The sequence below is a fragment of the Ambystoma mexicanum genome, chromosome 7q (assembly GCF_040938575.1).
Source record: "Ambystoma mexicanum isolate Mex_15411 chromosome 7q, UKY_AmexF1_1, whole genome shotgun sequence".
Classification (NCBI taxonomy): Eukaryota; Metazoa; Chordata; class Amphibia; order Caudata; family Ambystomatidae; genus Ambystoma; species Ambystoma mexicanum.
This window is the reverse complement of record NC_090941.1, coordinates 753,840,136-753,853,310: the sequence shown is the minus strand read 5'-3', so window position 1 is coordinate 753,853,310 and position 13,175 is coordinate 753,840,136. Positions and strand designations below refer to the sequence as shown.

Sequence of the window (13,175 nt, the reverse complement as noted above, 5' to 3'; positions counted from 1 at the left end):
CGCAAACTACCCTGAACTGTGATCTTGAGCAAAAGACTTTTGACCCATTGACTTTGGCCCTAAGCCTTTTCTACCTGATTCTATCACTGTAGTTCCTCTTGTTCAATTGCCCTGAGTACTTAGCTGTTGGTGTGGTTCAATTTCTATTAACTTTGTTTTTCCCTCCCTTTTAAATTACTGGAGTGCCATTTTGCTCCCACTTCATTTTGTGAGCTTAACTCGTCTGGAACTTATTGGAAGTGATGTGGTGTATTAAGAGTGTGATTTTTTAACTGCTTATAATAGTGTAATGTTATACAACTGAAGAGTGAAATAAATGTATATTCTTTTACTTGAAAACCATGAGTCAGTGTTTGCCTGAATCATAGTAATTGATGTCCTTTGTGTAACTATTTGATACTGCTCACTTACTCTTGATAGGTCTGGCTGCTCAGCCATTGCTACCACTTTAACTGTGTAGTACAGGCTTGTACCAAAGGTGAATTTGTACTGTCACTTGCAGTCTTAATTGTGTGTGGTGTTCCCGAAGGGTACTGCATATAATTCTGCCTAACACGGATTTCAAGTCTCACATCTTCTGGCGGTGCGCTGTCCACCAGAGCTGCTGAGCTTCTACGTGAGGTAGCTGGGTGACTTGAGGGGGGACTGCCTTATAGATGATGCAGCAAGATTTGAAGGTGATTTGTCCATACAGTGGGAGCCAGTGAAGGTCGATGAGGGCTGGGATGATGTGGTCTTATCTGCATAGACCCTTGAGGAGTCATGCAGCCACGTGTAGGACACTTATCAGGGCCACAAGGGAGGACGTTTTGTGTTGCTAGGAGGGCTCCCAGCAGCTCCATGTATAGATTGAAGGTCATTGGGGACAGGATGTAACCCTGCAGGACTCCACAGGTTACGGGTAGCCTTGGTGATCTAGAGGAGTCCATCTGAACAAACTGCTGGTGGTTGGCGAGGTAGGACTTGAACCAGCATAGGACAAGCTTGCTGATTCCCATGTGCCGATGTAGGGTGTCCGTAAACACCTGGTGTCTACTGTGTCGAAACCAGCTGAGAGGTCGAGTAGAACCAGGCGGCAGGGATGTTGAGGGGGTTGTGGACCACCTGTATTGTTGCTGTCTCCATGCTGCATTTGGGTCTGAACCCAGATTGGTAGGGTTGGAGGAGATTGTTGGTGTCGATGTGTTGCTGCAGTTACGCGGTAACCACTTTCTCGATTATCTACCTACGAAGGGAACATGGGTGATGGGGTGATAGTTACCCAAGTTGTCAAGATCCAGAGTGGGTTTCGTTGGTAGAGGGAGGATCTGTGTTATCTTCAGGGTTGATGGGAAGGTGCCTTAAGTTAGGGAGCTGTTGATGATCTCCAGGTAGGGAAGGAGAGCTTCTGCAGGGAAGGTCTTGAGGATGGATGCTGGGAGTATGTTGTATGTATATGATGAGGCTTTGAGGGTGGCTAGGGTTTCTACCAGGTCCTCTGTTGAGGGGGTCTTGAATGTTGTCCAGGGTGTGGATGTTTCACAAGGTGGGACGTGAGGTGGGTCTGTGGATGCAGAGCCGTTGTCTATGTGCAGGCGGTTAGCCAGTTTTCTTTAATGTGGGGGTGGTCTTGTGCAGCCAGTTCATGGAGCTCACGCCCGGCAAACAGCAAAGCCAGCCTGACAAATGTATTATTAAGGGTATTGCTGTCTGTGAATAGCCAACAACCTATTTGGGAAATTGGCACAGTATGATTAATTACCAGGCTTGGGGTGCTGGTGACATCCATCCAGTATTTCCCGATAGATCCACAAGTACTGGCGGGAGATGGAAAAATCAGCATGGTCTGACAGACATCTGGAGTAGATCCTTTCTGTGTAGTTGAACTGGCATTTAGTATGACTGGTATGTATATCGGAAATTATCCATGCAAAGTTTAGGAACAATTGAAATAATTTGTCTAAGAGCATATTTCCTGCCACTGGCTTGCTTCTATGTCCAACTGCAGATTTGACTACAATTCATTTGAAGCAGCACTGTTCACAAAAGGTTTACTGATCTGCAATTGAAAATAGATTCTATATATCAGCTGCACAGAGGATTGTGGCAGCTACTATCTGAACTAGATCATTTGTATCCTGGTGTCTTGGGAACGTTGACCAGTGCTTTTTCAGGGTGAAATGCAACCCATGATGTAGCAGAAAAACGTTAGCACTACAAGAAATGTGGGGCAGCATGTCCTGTAATGTCCAAAAGATGCATTTTGTTTGCTTTCTATATCTTGCATATCTCCTAGTCAAAGGTGACCCCCAATCCTGGAGGCCTCCACATATGTAATTGAGGTGACAACAAATGTTTGGACATGAACATGCTTCATGGTTCTTTTGAATGACAATGTGTGCACTGCAATGGACCTATAACAAACTGGGGTCTAGAGGGACCGGCATGGACTGTAGCATTCAAGGCATAATGATTAGCACTCTCGGCTCCAATTCTGATATTTGGTAACACAGCACCTTCTCAAAAGCAATATGTCGGATTGGCTTGAGTTACAAGGTAATAATCTGCCAGATTGGGAAGGAATAGTCCACCCACCGAATACGGTTTTGTGAGCATGTGCCATCTCATCACAGGAGACTTGCCCCTTTTCCCTGGAAATTCCTGGACAGATAACTTTGTAAATCCTCAAAAAATGCAGGAGAAAGTGCAACTTGGAGTGTCTGAAATAAGTACCCGAATTTCAGTAGCAGCATTTTTATATTGGCTGCACTTCCCTCTATGGATCAAGGAAGTCCAACCCATTTCCTCAAGTAGTAAGGTATTTCAGTATAGGATTATACTAAAGCCCTACTAGTCTGTCCTAACATGGGCATGCAAATATCTCACTGATTGACATCATCTGAACCCAGACAACATCTAAATTCAGCTCAGGTAGGCTACAACAGTGTGGTAGAAGTTAAAGAATTGTATATTTCCAAATTGATAGACAAATGTGCATTCTTATCGCCTGTTTAATTATAAGAACTACATTAAATTGAGGCTCGGATTCTTATAGCAGCATTTCATCTGCAAATAATGAAATAAGTTCTCCAGCATTGGATCTTTCATAGATCACATGCTGTGAATATTCCATGTTGTCAGGCTGGTAATCCTCGGGAGCAGTTTAAACATAAACTGAAAACTTTCAGTCACTTTTATGCTACATCATAGTCATTTTGGGTCATACTGCTCACAGCCAATAGGAACACCCCTTTAGCCCCATCCCTGTTGACCATCTTCAGATTTCTTTTTACCACATGTTAGTTTAGTGAGTCCTCTAAAATCATATCCAACATTTCTATGAACAAATTTGGAATTTAACATCTTTTCCACAAAAAATATATATTTTTCGCCGTCTTTGTGACGACCGGCGTTGGGCGGCGACAGTGCTATGTCCATGGACCATTCCCGCTGCCCTTAATCTTTGACAAAGCTTGGTCTGCGCAGTTGGGCCTACCTCATGGCAGGACCCACAAGGAAGAGCCTGTTCAAGGCCTGTGCCCGCTGTGGACTGAGGAATTGCTATGTGGAGGATCACCAAGACGACTGCCTTTACTGCCTCCATCCTCACCATGTCATCCAGGGCTGCGAAATCTGGCAGTCGTTCTCCAATATGACGCTGTGGGATAGTCACTGCCGTCTCGTCACGTGGCTCGAGGACGCCGGCGGGGCCTCTGACTCTGCTTTAGTACGGAGTCCTGCCTCGTTAGGGCAGGGCAGAAGTCCCAGTGAACCACCTCTACGAAGAGGTCTAGGTCGCATGAAGTCCAAGCCGCCAGCAAGAAGAGGCATAAAGACACCTTGAGCGACGAGCCCAGATCCTCACACAAGGACCGCTCTTCACCCAAGGTCAGTGCCCAGAGGGTGTCGGTAGAGGAGGAGAGCCAAGGCCATTTCCATCACCCCAAGGAGAGGACGTCTTCGAAGTCAATGTCGAAGTCTGGTGGCCACTCTTTGCCTTCAATATCAAATACAGGCTCATCGTCGAAATCCGTAACAAGGCCGTCATCGTCGATGAGCAAGTGTCACTCCAGGTCATCAACCCCACGGCACACCGTAAACGAAGCCGATGACGGCTACGACTACCGCATCACAACAGTAAATGGCCATGACCATGACTACCTAGTCATCGACGAAAACATCGACCACGAGGATCTCATCTACGGCATCTACATCCACGGCTGTGATACCCTCGTAGACAACATTGTCGACAACCTCAACGGGCAAAAATGATCCCTTCCATACCATTGTTACCACTGGCATCTCAGACACCCACACCAGCACAGTGTCTGCATTAATGGCACGTCCATGGGCATCATCCCCTAGCCTTGGGGTAGCCTTGGTGCTGGGTGGTATTCTGGTGTCAGAGCCAAGTCAATCCCATTCAGATGTGGAGGAGGAGGCCATCATGCCACCACCATTGCCACCAGCATGCAGGACATCGCCTCACAGAAGGTCTCCTTGGGTGAGGTAAGCCTTATCTGGTTACCACCTCTACCTTCAGCTCAAGTCCTCAATCTACCAGAGCCATGGCTGCCTCCACAAAGACACATGTCACTGGACATGTTATATACTCTGACCACTTTGGTGGCAACCTTGCAACAATAGCTGGCTGCAACAGCCCTGGTTACTGAACCTATCAAGCGACCTTGGCCAGATGTCCCCAGGCCTTCCAGGGAAATGGATGACAGCCCTTGTTCCCCCAGAAGGGTTAAGCACCAGACTGTACTGCAGAGACTGTCGAATACTGAGACAGACACAGATCCCGATGACAGGGTCTCCACAAACCCAACCCACACTGATGAATTTAATGATTTCATCACAGCTGATGTGGAACCAGATGACGTTCCAATCAGGAACTCAACCCCTGAGTAAATAGGGGCCTTCCACGTGCTCATGTCCAGGGCGACCAAGATGCGCGGCCTTGTGCCGGAACAGCAGTAAAAGGACAGTGTGCTGTACCGGCACGGAGAGCAGCGCAGGAAATCTCTATCCTGCTTTTGGTAGATGTCTCGGGAGGATGGCCTGATCACCTTGGTGCATCCCGCAACTGTCCCGGCTAAAAGACCGGTTCGACAAATAGTGTCCCAGAGTGCACTGCCGCCTGCCTCTGTACCCAACCCACACCTCCACAACTCTGTTGTCTCGGCGGCTGCCAGAAAGTCAGCTAACCCATGGTCGTCCTGCTATGTCCCCCCAGACATGGAAGGCAAATGCATTGACGCCTTCGGTAAGATCATTACCACTGCAGCCATGACTATCAGGGCGGATAATGCAATGGCCATTCTTGCAAGTTACGATTGCGAGCTGTGGTACACTTTGGGTCCCTTGCTGGAGTTTCTGCCAGATGACAAGAAGCAAGACTCTTTGGACATCTTCCATGAAGGCGAGTTGGCATCAGACCATGCCATTACGGTCTCTGCGGACATCGCTGACACTGGTTTACGCCAGCTTCGTAACAGAGTGGTCCTACTTAGGCAGGGTTGCTTCAAGGCCACAGATTTTCGACCGATGTCCAGATCAGGTTTGTGGATATGCCCTTTGATGGATCTCCTTTTTTTAGGAAGAAGGTGGACGAGGCCTTACTGTGCATAAAAACAGACACAGAAACCGCTCGCTACTTCGACACACTACAGCAGAGGTGCCAGTCCTTTCGTTCAGGAAAAGGGTGCTATGTTAAGACTTTGCAGGTTAACGGCACTGCGTACAAGTCGTCGTCGTCGTCCTCCTCCTCCTACAAGACCCCATACTCGTCAGGGGACCAGTACAGGAAAAAGGTGCCAGTCCTACAGAGATCTAGGGGCCAGAGCAGCAAACAGGCATGACCAGCCAACGGCCAGGTCCTCCCACTTCAGCACCCCAGTGGGAGGAAGACTGTCCAGTTTCCTTGAAGAATGGACCCCCATCACGACCAACAAATGGGTGCTATCTCTCTTCTAGCAGGGCCACTCGCTGGAGTTCATGGACTATCCACCGGACATTCCTCCCGTGCCAAAACGAGAGGTTGCATAACCTCTTGCTTCAGGAAGTGCAAACTCTGCAGCAGAAGGGCACAGTGGAGAAGGTTTCCAGGTGCAAACTGGAACAGGAGTCTACTCGCGCTACTTCCTGGTAAGGAAAAAGTCACTGCACAACAAGTCAGAGGCCCATATTAGATCTGAGTGTGCTCAACAGGTTCCTAGAGGCGCAAACGTTTTGCATGTTTTTGCTGTCCCAGCTACAACAAGGAGATTTCTTGGCCTCCCTCAAGGCACGCCTGCTTTCTCATCTGTTTGCCCCTCACACCAGGACTACCTACGCTTTGTGGTGGCAGGAGTAAATGATCGGCCTGCTGTCTGCTCCGCGGGTGTTTACCAAATGCCTTGCGCCAGTGGTGGCTCACCTGCGGCAGAGGGGCGTTCACGTCTTCCCATATCTTGACTGGTTAGTAGGCAGAAACCAACACCACCACCCAGTGTCTACAGCAACTGGGGTTCTCCATCAACTTCCCAAAGTCGTGCCTGGTTCCATCGCAACAGACACTCTCTGGGCATGGCAAACCTGCACTGTTTATGTCTGCAAGCAAGGAGGAACAAGCTCCCCACAGCTTTCCAGGGAGGCACAAGTCCTGCGGCATTAGACTCTACAGCAGGGTATGTTTCTCATTCCCCTTCATCTACTGGGGATTCAGAACACTCTGGCAGACTCCCTCAGCAGGTTACTCTTGCCACGAGTGGGTACTGCACAACGACCACCTTCAATTGTTGTTTCAAACGTAGGGCACTCCGGAGACCTCTTTGCCTCCCACGATAACAGTTGCTGCAAGGCTGTCATGGCCACTGGGCAGGAACCACAGTTCACACCTCCTAAAGGGTCCAGTTGGACCCAGTCCTGGTGCCTTTGGCACCAGGCTCATAGTGTGCAGACGCCTGGTGCCATTCACACACATGTTATTCCATCTCACATTAAGCCTCCACGTGCTTCTGGGCCGGGTGTGGCCATAGGAATACATGAAGCTGCACGTGCAGCAGCCTCTGGGAGTGGCATGGTAGAACCATCTCGCAGAGCCTGGGGGCGTGGCCGGGACCAGACTATTTAAGCCTGTCACGCCCGCAGGCCAACGCTTCGCGTTATTCTGCTCAAGCAGTGTAACGCTCACCGCCGCCTGAGAAGCATCTTACCTGTTTTCCAGCTAAACCATTGCGGAGGCGCAACTTACCTGTTTTCTCCATCAGAACCAGCAGAATCATCGCTGAAGCGTCTCTTACCTGCTTGCAGTAACTCCATCCGCGATCGACCAGAGCGCACTTACCTGGTTCTTGGAATACAACTACCGGCAGCGGGCCTGACATGATCCGCAGCTAGGATACCAACTCTGGCGTTCTACACGGTCAGCTTCCTCGCGGTTGCAGTCCTCCATCCGCCGACAGGGCCGTGCACAGCAACTCTTCAAGTGCCGCCAGACCATACCCAGGAGGAGAAGAACAAACAAGGTTAGAAACTTAATAAGGACATTTGCTAAGGTCGTGCGCCATTTCATCTAGCGCTTACCTTAAGACTCCAACTTATCATCTTCTTGGGAACACTTTGGGCCCTCCACCGGTACCGCGGCTCGCTGGGCCTCCACCTATAAGGGAGAAAGAGACATTATTAAGGATACGAACTTAAATCATGTGACACTTTCATAGGTAATAAGAACAATAATCATCACTAAAAACACCTACCTTCAAAGTGGTTCGGTCACAGCCGGCCTGGGCTGCCACATCCATGGACAAGTGAAGCAACTGGGTCATCTTGAAGCACCCCTGCTGATGAGAAGCAGGACGGAGAGATTTCCCTAACAATATATCAGGTGAGCCTATATGGGTAAATGCTTGAGCACCTCATTTTGGCAGGAAAGGTCCAAGGGGAGTCACGATACCTCCACACCCTTCTCATTGCCTCTAGTGTTCTCGCAGGGGCAGTACCAGCATCCGGAGCAGTGTACTTGGCAGCAGCCGGGGGAGAGAAAGAATCCAGGGGAGCAAAATCCAGGGAGGGCTCCAACCGTGCCCCAACGTCCCCGTAGAGACCAGGTGAGTGTAGCAAAGGCCTTTGCCAGCTGCTTCCCCCATCCGAAGAGCTTGGGGGTGCCCTTTGTGTTTCTGTGGGAAGGGAAGTTCCCCAGCATGGGGGCTGCATGGATTCACATGCTATTTCCTCGGTGTCAGGCCGGGAATCCTCGGTAAAAGAAAAAACTGTTTCACTTTCTTTTTTTTTTTGTTAAAATATTTTTATTGAAATATCGTATACACATGAAATTCATCGAGTAAGCTATCATAGAAGTAAAATAGTAGCCGTAACAGATAATCAACGCTTCGACATTTCATTTTCATTGTTACAATTCATCCGTTCTATAAAACATCATCATTAAAACGCTCATAAAGGAAGGGTTTAACGGAACATGACCTGAAAACTATCAGGAGGAAGGAAAACAAAAGGTCCACAGTACCCATAAGTGGAATCAACAGTTTTTTTTTTTTTTTAAACCTTTATTTTATTGAGAGAGCAGGTCAGCAACAAGAACAGTAGATAAATATCAAAGCATAGTTTGGAGGTATTCGCAGTATTCGTACATACATGTCATACAACAGAACATTACACATCATGGTGAGGGAGCAGGTGTTGCATCATCTGGTGCCAGATCCCATAGGTACGCACGTAACGGTGTCCAAATATCTTTGGGACGACAAGGTATCGGAACTGATAGGACAAAAAGTTCCTCGTTGTCGTTCACCATGCACAAGTCTTTTAAAAAGTTAGCTCTGGATGGAGCAGTGACGGATTTCCACGATCTAAGAATACATCGCTTTGCAACAACACATGAAATGTTAAATAGATGCCTAGTGGTTTCCCTCACTTTACCAATGTCACCAAGCAGGTACTTTAGTGGGGACAGGGTCGCCGGGATCGACGTTATGCCCTCAAGTAATTCCGCCACCTCTTGCCAGAATTCTACAAAGGGCATGACCAGTACATGTGATATGGCCCAGCGTTTGGTGCATTACACTTAGGGCAGGCGCCTGTGCAATTCTCAACAAATTTAGCTAACCTGGCGGGGGCATAATGTAACTGATTCAGGATTTTGAATTGAATCAGCCGGAGGCAAGCATTCATAGACACGGATCTGGTGAGTTGACAGAAGCGTGACCACTGGATTCCATCAATTTGGGTACCCGTATCTCGTTCCCAGGTCTCCCTTATCGCATTATGGGACGGGGAATCGGCCTGCACCAAAGAGTATACCAGCGACACCCCCTTGTTTGGGACCATTTGTAGCCACTATTGCCCTAATGCATTCATGCACCTGGGGTTCCATCGGAAAAGTTTGCCATCTAGCAGCAAAAGCAGTTTTCATACGATGGTATTGGAACCGTTTAAGTTGGCCTCCTCCTACCGCCCCAACAAAATCTGTGAGTTCGCAGAATACACCATCTGGGAACATGTCACGTAGCGTAAACAGCTTTCTTGGATCCCAGGATTGTTGAAGGGCTTTGTCAAATGTAGGGGATATACTCGAGAAGTTCCACAGGGGGACCTCTGGGTTGTAGGGGGTCTCCAGGTCAATTCTTTTATATATCTTAGCCCAGGCTTGTGTAGTTGTGTATACCGGGTCAAATGGGCAGATGTCTCTCCCCCCATTATTGTTCATACCAAACAAAAACCTTGGTTTGTAACCAGAACAGTTCCATGAGCCAACCCCTCGGCCATAGTCTCTGCTGTCTTTATCTGATGTGGATATTTCTGAGGATCCGGGGTTTAAAGTATTGTGCCTCCCTCTCTCCCACGTAATCCTGAAGGGGTTCCCATATGGCCAAGAATTTTAGATATGTCCCTGATTTTGTGGCGCAGATGTTCTCCATTGCCATAACTCCCCACACTTTCACCCACCACTATGGCGCTGTAGGACCGTCCACTGTCTTCCACCGTTGGGCCACTGTCATTCAGGCTGCAGTCAATAGATGGTTTATGAGGGCCGCTCTGTTCCCTGAGGCTGCATATTTCGCTTCTGCTACTGCCCCCAGCAGGATGTCTTTTGGGGAGCCATGGTAGGTCGACGCCTGTTATGTCTCTGCTAAGGCTCAGTATTTCTTTCCAGTACACTTTCATTCTTGGGCATGACCACCACATATGGAACATATCTCCTCTTTCCCCACACTGTCGCCAACATTCTGGAGGGTACGTGGGGATCATTTTTTGTATTCTACTTGGGGGCATATACCAACGATAGTTTTTATGCCGATTCTTTAATTGCTGTGGATTTGGATAGTTTGAGCCCTCCTCAAGATTTGACTCCATTCTTCCTGTGTAATCTCCTCCCCTATGTCCCGCTCCCAGTCTCATGTATTCTAGGGTGTCTTCTATTTGCGCCCTGTCTAGTAGCTTGTATAGTCTAGTAATCCCTTTTGTGGGTGTCCCCTCCCGTATTGTTAATTCTAGGCCTACTGGGGGTCGTAGCCCGGCCTTTTTAACCTCTGGATGTGAAATCCAGTGGCGCAGTTGTATATATTTGAATCTGTGATTTTCGGTAATGCCAAATCTTTGTTTACAGGCTTTGAAGGTGAGTGGGGCACCATCCTGGTACATACCTTGTAGGGACAGTGTATCTGCTTCTCTCCAGCCTTCCCAGAACATTTTATGGAGCCCAGGCGAGCAGTCTGCGTTGTGTACTATAGGGGATAGTGGACCCAGACCTTGTTTGACTCTGCTGCCACGGATAGCCCTATCCCAGCTGCGCAGTGTTGTCTTAGTGGCCTCTAATAGGATACCCCCCTTATCTCAAGCATTTGGCTTTAGGAATGATAGCATACCTAATGGGATATCTGTTGCAGTCTGTTCTATTTTCCCCCATCCTGGGAGAGGGTCTTGGCCCGCCCATTTCAACGCTGGTGTCAGCTGAGCAGCTAAAACATATCTCCCCATGTCTGGAACTCCCAGCCCTCCAAGAAGCGTGGGTCGCATCAGGATCAGTCTTTTGGATCCTCAGTTTCTTGTTTCCCCAGATGAACTTAAACACTGCCTTCTGGAGTTCCTGAATTAATTTTGGGGGAATCTCCACCGGGGTTGAGCTTACAACATACAGTAATCTGGGCAGCAATGTCATTTTTATCGCCGCTATTCTCGCAAACCATGAAAGTTCCTAGGCATCCCATCTTTGCAAGTCTTCCTGCAGGCGCTTCCATAGAGGTGTGATGTTTGCCTTGAGCAGGTTCTTTACTGTTCTAGTGATATGGATCCCTAGATATTTCAGGGACTGCTTTTCCCACTTTAGGGGGTAATGTTCCTTCAAGCATGCTATGTCCCCACTACTTTCGGTTATATTCAGTGCTTTAGATTTGGAATAGTTTATTGTAAACCCTGATGTTTTTTCAAACTCCTGCAATTCTTTAATTATTCTGGGTAATGTGTGCATGGAGTCTGCCATATAGAGCATAATATTGTCTGCATAGAGGACTATCTTGTTTTGGGACTCCCCGCTGCGCACCCCTTTAATTCTTGGGTCTTCCCTTATTCTGCATGCAAATGGCTCCATTGCCATGGCAAATATGAGTCGGGAGAGAGGGCACCCCTGCCGAGTACCTCTCCTGATGCTAATTCTTTCTGAGGTGTAGCCATTCACCAGGAGTTGTGTAGATGGATGCTAATAGTTTGCTAAAACCATCTTAGTGAAGCCCTCCAGTACCAGTCTTAAATACTCCCAGTCTATGCTATTGAATGCCCGCGTGGCGTCTAGCGCTGCAATCGAGAATTTTTGGTCTCCTCTAACCCCCTAATCTATATCAATTACTCGCCTGACATTATCCTGTGTGTGTCTCCCCTTTACGAAGCCTGCCTGGTCTTCATGTATTATCTTAGGCAGTACTGTTGCCAACCGATTCGCCAACATTTATGCATACAATTTTGCGTCTGTGTTGAGGAGAGCTATGGGGCGGTAGCTAGTGCATTCTACTGGGTCTTTCCCTGGCTTTAGGGGTAATATCGTGGTCGAGTGTCCCATGTCCTTTGAGACTGCTCCCCTGTCCCTGATTAAATTGAAAAGGCGGGTGAGGGGGGAGGCCAACTGTGTCTGGAAAATTTTATAGAACCCATTTCCTAATCCGTCTGGGGCTGGTGCCTTCCCCCTGGGTAGGGCTGCTATCGCATCACACACTTCCTGCATTGTGATTGGATCTCCTAACTTTGCTTTGTGGTGTTCAGAGATCTGTGGCAATTTTATAGCCGACAAATAGGATACTTGCTCTGCTGTGTTCAGCTTCTCGTTAGTCAGCAGATATTTGTGAAAGTGGACCATAGTTTCTAGTTTCTCCTCATCCCCTGTTTGCAATTCCCCACTTTTATTTCTTAGCCGGGTAATATTATTGCGTGCCTTCTGTTTGCACAGTTTGGCTGCTAAAAATGTATTCGCTTTCCCCCTTTTTATGTAGTATGATTGTTTAATGTTTAGCAATACTTGAGCTGTTCTGTCTGCAATGTGGTTTTCTAGTTTGGATCTGGCCTTCTTAAGATCCCACCAGGTTCTGGGCGTCTGTCGGGACTTATGGAGTTTTTCAGCATTTCCCACTTCTTCCTCTAATTTACGCGTTATAAGGGGTTTCCCCCCTGTAATATTGCATTGCTTGTGCTATGAATTCCCCTCTAATTACTGCTTTCCCCGCGTCCCACACCACCCTCCAGTCTACCTCTCCATTATCATTTTCCAGGAAATAGTTTTTTATGACATCTTCCATGTGTGCCCGAAGTGCGATATCCCTTAAGATCGTCTCATTTAGTCTTCATTGTGGTCGGGGTCTATTTTTAGTCCCTTGTAGTTCTATACAGATCACAACTGGGGTGTGATCGGAGAGATATTGAACACCAATTTCTATTTTCTTGACGTAGGGGGTTAGTTTAGAGGAAACCAAAATCATGTCGATTCTGGAATATCCCCTGTGCTCTGCTGAGTAGTGTGTGTATTCCCAGTTTTCCGGGTGGAAAAACCGCGACGTTTCTATCATCTCCAAATCTCTAGAGTTTTCCAAGGGCCTGTCTGTTTCGCTGATCTGCTGCAGTCAGGGTGAGTCTTATCTAATTGTGGGTCCATCACACAGTTGAAGTCCCCTCCTATTATCACTCGGCCCTCACACCACCCTCCCACTTTC

At 48.0% G+C, this 13,175-nt stretch overlaps 1 protein-coding gene across 1 annotated transcript in view; it reads left to right on the top strand.

Moving 5' to 3' along the window:
* CUL5 (cullin 5) overlaps positions 1 to 13,175 on the top strand; it is a 1,916,374-nt gene that overhangs the window by 419,486 nt on the left and 1,483,713 nt on the right. The gene's annotated exons all lie outside the window — the stretch shown is intronic.